Source organism: Gallus gallus, chromosome 3 (assembly GCF_016699485.2).
Source record: "Gallus gallus isolate bGalGal1 chromosome 3, bGalGal1.mat.broiler.GRCg7b, whole genome shotgun sequence".
Taxonomy (NCBI): Eukaryota; Metazoa; Chordata; class Aves; order Galliformes; family Phasianidae; genus Gallus; species Gallus gallus.
This window is the reverse complement of record NC_052534.1, coordinates 20889415-20898402: the sequence shown is the minus strand read 5'-3', so window position 1 is coordinate 20898402 and position 8988 is coordinate 20889415.

Below are 8988 nucleotides of genomic sequence, written 5' to 3'. Positions count from 1 at the left end.
AGACCACTAAGATCATCTAGTCCAACCCCAATAACCCATGTCCCTCAGCGCTACATCTACACATTTCTTGAATACCTTTAGGGATGGTGATTCCACCACCTCCCTGGGCAACCTGTGCCACTGCCTCACCACTCCTTCTGAGAAGAAATTTTTCCTAATATCCAACTGGAACCTTTTCTGCCACAACCTAAGGCCATTACCACTCGTCCTATCACTAGTTACCTGGAAGAAAAGGCCAATCTCCACCAGAAGAGGCTGATTCCCCCACATCATTGGTGTGATACCTCTCAGGATGGGGTAATTTACAAATATTTAGTTCTCTACCAGACCAGATTTAATCTTCCAAGAAATAAAAGTGCCTGTCATCTGATGATGGATGAAGGCACTTTGTAAATGTATGTTCATTTTGATGCTTTCCTCCATGAGGAAAAGTAGTCATAGAAGGAAAGGGAAGCTGACAGACAAGAAGGGGAAGCTGACACCAACTGAATGGACATAAATTGGCCTCCCAGAAGATGGGCCCTTTCATCAACAGAGAACAGCAGAAAGGGGAGTAAGAGGTGTTATCTGTTTTTAAAGAAGACTCTTCGGTTTGCAGAAATGATCCACTCAAGGCTATTTAGAACACCAGGCACAGTAAAATCATTCATGAAGTTAAACTGAGACAATAAAAAGGTAAGAACAATATCAATTAAAAGTGAAGACACCTGAAGATAGCAGAAGGATGAATTCTTTCCTTCCCCTTCTCTCTCCTCCAAGGCATTACTTCATTTTGTAGGAGGCAGAGATTAGAACAGCAGTTTACAGCGAATGGAAGAAAGAGGAGAATAATGCCAAATAGAAAATTGAATCTTAAGATACCTGCATACCCAACAGGACAGAAAAAGGACAAGTATCTGAAATGCATTATACACAGAAGAAGTACGAGCAATGAAGTCAGCCAGTACTAGATGAAGGAGGTACAATCATTAATAATGAAGAAAGCCATATTCAATAAACACATCCATCCTCTGTTTGGAGAAAGTAAGATGACAGCAGTATCATATCAAGCAGCTGAAGCCTTTTTAAGTCCATTAGTAACTAAATAGGATATTAAACATCTACTTGTGATAAAAACCTGTAATTCATCAGGCCCAGATAACTTGCACCTGAGGAGTCTCAAATAGTGAAGGAGATTCTTGCTTCCATGCGTTAATTTTTAATGGGTCTTGAAATAGTATGGAAATTCCAGAAGAGTGGAAGAAGACTGATGTTTTGCCAGTATTCAGCAAGGACGAACATGATGACCTTGGTAAATAAATGCCAGCTAACCTAACATCAAACCAGAGGGGAAGTGAGGAGGGAATAATAGAATATGGGATTTAACTGATAAAGAATGAAAGGACAGGAAGTAATTAATGCCAGTCAGCACGGCTTTATGGAAAATAGGTCTTGTCAGACAAACCTGATTAGATTACAAATTTGGCTGAAAAGGTAATTGCTTCAGTGCAATATACTGAGACATTTGCAAGGCATTTGATTTAATTTTGAAAAAACATTTTGATTTTTTTAAGAAGTCATATCTTGTGCTGTCCTGGTGAAATATCTACTAGTGGATTGGTGTTCTTGTTAAGCAGCAAATCTTAGAAATGCCTTATCCCTGGGAAGCCACTGCTGAATAAAAACATCTTTAAGAAGACTGCAGAAGAGTCAGGTCTGGCACCCTGAACTTTCTGTTGTTGAGGTAAATATAAATCCCTGCTGATTGTACTGTGAATGCAATCTTTGCACATTTAAATAAATAGCAATGTGTATATGGAAGTGATGTTATATGCTTACATTGCATTGGTGTGGTTACTGAAACACTGTGCTTTTCAGTCATCATATGTTTTAATGAAGTTGGGAAAAAAAAATCAGAGATTTGCAAAATAGTTACACACATGTAGAACTGAAGAAAATGCCTTGTCATGAGAGCTTTTATGAATATTGAGAGATGTCTTGATCATACTGTGTAAATGTCTTGCTATAAGTAGAAAAGCAGCTTGCCTTCTCTGCTTTTCTAGCACTCCCAGTAAGTTGGGACAAAAGCACTAAGTCGCTCTGTCTGAGGGCCCAGGGCACTCCAAAGGGTTTCTGTTAGCACATCAGTCACAGGATAGGTTAAGTGACGGGGTATCCCTCATGTCAGGAGGGGAGCCTGACCTACTGCACAGGGCAGCTCTTGTGTAGGGCATCTGCATCTGTGAAGGCTCCAAGACGTTTCCCTTGCCTGTAATCTCTCTCCAAGTGAAAGGGCAGATACGATGACCCTGGATAACTCAGGAAATGTCTTGGCCAATTATCTTGGGGACAGAGGGAGTCTCAAGGAGTTATCAGAGGATCAAAGACCCTATTTCAGTCTTCAACACAGGAAAGTTGCAGCTAGGCGACAAAAGGAGACGCGGAGGAAGAATGAGACAACTTAATGATGCATGGGGTAAGATCCTCAGCTTGAGAGAGCAGGTGTCACTCCTTCAAAGTCAGCAGCAAGAAGCTGATTTACACCAGTGGAGAATCTGACATGATACATTTTTTTATTTGCTTGAGTCCTGCCGTGGCTCCATAAGCAAAGGTTAATGCAGGTCCGCCAGGGGCAGGCTGGAGTTAACGCACAATGGCAGTTGTGAGGTTGCTGATTCTGATAAAAGCAAATTGTGAACTGCAAGCATCTGAGTGTTGAGTGTCACATTCACACCTAACAACTGCCCTTGCCTGTTCCCCACAGTCATCCAGTTCTGTCATCATGATATGTTCCCGAGACCACATTTGTGCTGCTGTCACTTTTTGTCTTTGGAAATTTGTGTACAGGCTTTCTCTAATGACATACTGAAAATGCTTGTAAACTTCAAATGAGTGAATTGAAATATATTTAACCCAGGCAAATCACTTCTCTATACTAGGCAGGAACTTGAATCTTTACTTCTGCTAGGTCCATGCCCTCCTCTGTAAAGTACTGACTTGCAATAGGGATATTAATATTTATAAATTTGTAGGAGATTTGAGAAGAGTTTTTTCCCTTCATGGAAAAAAAAAAAAAACAAAACCTGAAGTAACACTTTCTAGATCAGTGGCTCCTTCACCAACCTAAAGGTCTCTAAAGGGAAGAGGTGAACACCTCTAAGAGGTTGCCCTGCTCGTCCACTTCCACCAGCCCTTTTTTCTTGGGAACTGACTACCAGCAGAGCCAGGGCACGTCTAGGACATCATGTCTGTGCATCAATATTGGACAATGACAATTCTGTCAACGTGTCAACTACCCATGGCACAGAGGTGGGATACAACAGCAGGACAGGTTTCCAGTGTCATGCTCAGGCCCCTCCAGAGCTGGAAGCCACACCAGTGACATGCCATGCTGGCAGTCCTACCAAACACGAGCTCACTTTCACCCCTGATCTCCCACCTTGTAGGTTATTTCATAAAAGTGATTAACTGCACTTTTCCTCTATTGAAAGGCAGCACTTCCCAGCTCCTGCTGAGTTTTTACCTTCACACTTAATCTCTGCTTTGCAAAGAATAATGCAGACCTGCACTCACCTGCTGAAAAGGTGCAGTTCCCTGACCCCAAACCACCCTTAATTTGCTGAGAGTCCAGGAGTAGCTGCCTAGCTGCAGCAGGACAGAATTTGGAGCAAACCATAAAGCCTATTAAAGCAGCTGAGGCTGATTTTACTGCTCAGCCAGCAACGTGGGACAGGTTTCAGCTGCCCCAACTCCACCTCTGACAGAACCTACATTAGCTGGCTGAAAGTACCAGTGGGTTTCAGGGTAGAAAATAAAGACAAGGTTAGTAAACCAGATCCCTCTGGAAACAATTGCATTAAATATAGAAGAGTGTGCATTTTCCTTTGTCCTTTCTCTCCCCGTGGGCTGATGGCCTATGCTATTCCTTGCACCAGCCCCGCAGCTGATTTCAGTGTTTGTTCTGCACTCACCCCACAGTTTGCTGGGGGCCCTGCGACTGCAGCACAGACTCCCTGTTCCGCTCCCAAGTTCAAAACCTTTCTGGCTAAAGTCTGTGATGACACATAACACGAAAAGACAGCTTTCAGCACAGGGTGGGCAGCATGTCCTGGAGAATGCCATCTGCGGGTTAGCAGTCCCATTTCTGGAAGATTAAGTAGTAAATCTAACTAAAAGCGACTAACGGGGAAAGATCTTTGCCTGTCAAATGCTCGCAATTTTCCATAGAGCAGTTCCAAGGTTGCGAGTGAAGGTGAACAGCTCTGCTTCTAAAGACTCCTTAATTTTAAGAAATTCAAAGACCAGACACAACACTTTGTTCTTGACTTTCTTAAACCCGTACCCTACTTCATATCCTTTCATGAGCTGTCATCTTTCATATTTAAAGCACACGAAATGGAAGCTAAAGAAAGGTGGAGGGGGTAAGGAGTTAAAGTCTCTGCAGATGTGAGGTATCATTCAGTAATACATCATTTTATCACCCAGTCCTGCCAGGGTGCAGGATCCTCCCTGAGTCCTGTAGTAGCAGTGGGAACCGAGAGCACTCCAGTCATCTTTTGGCTGATTAAATCTGACTCTATTGGCTCTTTATTCTACAGTTGCACGCAGTTAGTATGAAGAAAGCTATGACAATCTTCATAAACTGATTAACAACTCCGTGGTTTATAATGCACAGTTATTTATTTGGGCACCCAAATGGATTCATGAAAATCTGTATTCAGATTCTCTGATGAGCACACACACAAATAAAATATGTAGAGCCAGCAGACTATGTTTTATTTAAAGTTTTTGTATAAATATAGAAAACTACACTACCAAAGTAGTTACAAAACTGTTTCCATTAATAACTTATCAAACTAGTTTTATTTCTTGAAAACCTCCAAAGTAAGTTAAAAGCTGTGCCGGCAGCTGGTTGAATTTCTCCTGGAGGGTTTGGATGGGGCTATGGGCTGCTGGCAAATGTGCCTCTTGTGGATTAATTCCTGCATTAGCTCCTAGAAAGCTATGTTTTTCAGAGTGGAATAAAGCCTATTTAGTAAATTATTATTTTTGTTTTTAAAACTAAATGACTGTTTATTAAAAAAGAAAGTGGCTAAAATTCAAATTTTTCCTCATTACCTGAGGCGTAATCACATTTTCAGCTGTTCAACAAGGGTGATAATGTGGAACAGGAGCATGATAACATTTGCCATCATCCCAGCTGGTTCCCCCAAAAAGAAATCTCCTCACAGGCTTCTAATCAGTGAACCCACGTGATTTTTGAGAAGTCTATGATCTAGAACGAGGTATGGTATAGAAGTAATCTGATAATGTGTATGAATTTTTAGTCCTCTTTTATTTGGACACGATGTTATTTGAAACAGAAATTAAACCCTGATTTCATTCAAGGAGGTGGGAATTTGACTTCAGTGTGACCAGGATTTCATTACTGGAGAGCATAACGCTGTCATTTCAGATTTCAGAAGCACATACTGGATCCTTTCATTTTACCAGTGGCTACAAATATTAAAGTAGAGAGAAAAAAAAACTAAGAACTTTTCAAACTAGCCTTCAATAGATTCATCAGCTGAAAAGGAAACTGAGCACACTTGTGGGAGAAATAAAGCAAATGTGTTTCATGGTGTTCCAGAAAAAAACAAACAAAAAACCAAAACATGTATTAAGGACACTTCAAAATCAAGACTGGGTGTTTCCTACAAGTTTTGATCTACTTTGAGCAGGAATTAATTCAAGGAATTCAGTGGCATGTGCAGTACAAGAAGTCAAAGTAGATGGCTTCATAAGCGGTGACACTACTTGTCTATCTATAATTGAGCCATCCATTAATCAAACTGGATTGAACACAAGGGCAGTTTCCCTGTTAATGCTTATTCATTCATAAAGTGAATACATTATCGATTATTATTTTTAAATACACTTACTTGTAGAAATGCCTATAATTAAGAGCCCAGACCTTTGAGCTAGACAACCATGAGATATATTGAGCTGGGATACTAGGTGTAAATAGCAGCCCTCACTCATACAATGTGGTGGTTGGTTAGTCAATTAGGCGCTGCTGTTATTACTCCAACTGCATACACTATTCCATGCCTGACATCCATAAATCTGCAATGGGTTGTGATTAACATTTAGCCCAGTGGTAGAGAATAATGTACTATCTTTCAGTTATTGAACCCATCTTCATTGGTCACTCTTTTCCTTGTAAAAAGGTGATGTTTAAACTAATTCACATAATGCTGAACCATAAGAACACATCAGTTTTGCAGTGGCTCTGATAGTTTTGCTATGTTGCATTTTATCCCTTACACCACGGCATTTCCAGATCCTGATTCTCTGGGTGACCCTACAAGTAGCTGTGCTCATGCATTGGGCAAGATGCTTCCCAGCCAAAACTGTGAGTGGGCTAGGGCAGACGTGGCTATACCTGCTTAGGGACTTTGTCAGAGCACTTCTGCAAGAAAATTTCTTATTACAAATTTGCTTCTTCAGCATTCCTCTTTTCTTTCCATTTCACTGCTTTACTTTCTTGTGGAAATGTTGCACCTCAAGTTCCAATGTGTGTGTTTAGTCAAAAAAGAGCTTGCCAAAGATTTACTGTACAAATAATTTAACACAAGACTAAATAAAGAGATTACATCCTTTGGAGGGTTACATCACTCTACACTGCTCATGAACAGCAAGTGGCACCAGAAATATTTTCACTCACTTCAATGCTTTACTCATAATTTTGACAGGAATGTTTCCTTGATGCTATATCCAAGGTGTTGTACAACTGATAATGGTAGGCAAAATACTTGTGCACAAAACTGTGATCACAGTGTCACAGAATTATGGAATCACAGAATGGTTTGGGCTGGAAGGCATCTCAAAGATCATCCAGTTCAAACCTCCCACCCACTAGCTCAGGCTGCCCAGGGCCCCATCCAACCCAGCATTGAGCACTTCCTGGAATGGGGCATCCACAACCTCTCTGGGCAGCTGTGCCAATGCCTTACCATCGTCTCAGTGATCAATTTCCCCCTGACATCTAATCTAAATTTCCTCCCTTTTAGTTTAAAATCATATAGAATCATAGAATTGCCCAGGTTGGAAAAGGCCTTAAAGATCATCAAGTCCAACCACAGACTAACCATACTACCCTAACTCTAACAACCCTCTGCTAAATCACGTCCCTGAGCACCACATCCAAATGGGTTTTAAACACATCCAGGGATGGTGACTCAACCATCTCCCTGGGGGGCCTATTCCAGTACTTAACAACCCTTTCTGTAAAGAAGTTTTTCCTGATATCCAACCTAAACCTCCCCTGGGAGCAACTTGATGCCATTTCCCCTCCTCCTGTCTCCTGTCACCAGTGAGAAGAGACCAATCCTGTTCCCGCTGTAATCACCTTTCAGGTATTTGAAGAGAGCAATAAGGTCTTCCCTCAGCCTCCTCTTCCCCAGACTAAATAGTCCCAGTTCCTTTAGCCGCTCCTCACAAGGCATATTCTCCAAGCCCTTCACAAGCCTTGCTGCCCTTCTTTGGACTTGCTCCAGCACCTCGATGTCCTTTCTGTATTGAAGTGCCCAAAACTGAACGCAGTACTCGAGGTGGGGCCTCACCAGTGCTGAGTACAGGGGCAGGATTACTTCTCTAGTCCTGCTCACCACACCAAGCCAGAACGCCATTGGCCTTCTTGGCTGCCAACTAGATTTAACTCCATTGACCACAGTTCTTTGGGCCCGGCCATCCAGTCAGTGTTTCACCCAGCTTAGCATCACCCATCCAAACCATGCGCAGCCAGCTTCCCCACGAGAATGTTGTGGGGGACAGTGTCAAAGGCCTTACTGGAGTCCAGGTAGACCACATCAACAGCCTTACCTTCATCCACTAAGTGGGTCATCTTGTCATAGCATGACATCAGGTTTGCCAAACAGGATCATAAATTCATGCTGACAGGGCCTGATCCCCCATTTACCTTTAATTGATCCCCTGGTTTACCTTTAATTGATCCATGATGGCTCCCAAGAATATCCGTTCCATGGCCTTCCCTGGCACCAAGGTAAGACTGATAGGTCTGTAGCTATCAGGATCATCTTTCCGTCCCTTTTTGAAGATGGGCATCATATTTGCCAGTCTCCAGTCTGCCTGGACATCCCTAGTTAGCCAGGACTGTCAAAGGATGATGGAGGGTGGCTTGGCAACCACATCTGCCAACTCCCTCGGCACTTCAGGGTGCAATCCATCTGGCCCCATGGACCTATGAGTCCAGCTTTCGAAGTAGGTCCCAAATCATCTCATCTTCATTCCTGTCCTATCACTTATCTACCCATGTAAAAAATTGATTTCTCTCCTATTTTTAAGCCCCCTTTAAGTACTGGAAGGCCACCACGAGGCTTCCCCTGAGAGCTCTTTTTGTTAACCTGAACAAGCCCAGCTCTCTCAGCCTGTCTTCATAGGAGAGCTGCAGAGTGTTACAGTATTGTACTAGTAGAGACTATTTCTTTTTGGGCTGTGTTTTTTAAAAATTTTAATAATAGATTCAGTCTTAATAATTCTAAAATAGTAATTATTTTGAATAAATTCAGAGATTGTTTTTATTTATTTTTGTTTACTGTTAGAAGTTCTGTTAGAATTGCAGAACGGTTGTTGATGTAATACTCAGACTGTATGTCAGCAACAGGGACTTTTACTTGCTGCTTGATTTCTTTATTATTGAGAGAATCCTAATACATTATGTGCCTGATTATGACAGTTTTCCATCAGTTCCATGGGATTTTTTTGCTCATAACACAAGATATTACCCTAAAGCCTTCAGAGGTGGCAGCCTCCAGCCAGCTCCTCTGGAGCTTTCCAGCCTCCAGAGCATAACCTAACCTGAGTGCCACAGACCATGGGTGAAAGTACTGAGCAGGCCACGTCCCCAGCGCAACTCTGAGGCCACATCTCTGGCTGTTTTTGTGACCTCCTCCCCATTCGACCAAGCTGGTGGCCTTACCACCTCACGCCACCAGCCCCTCTGCCATT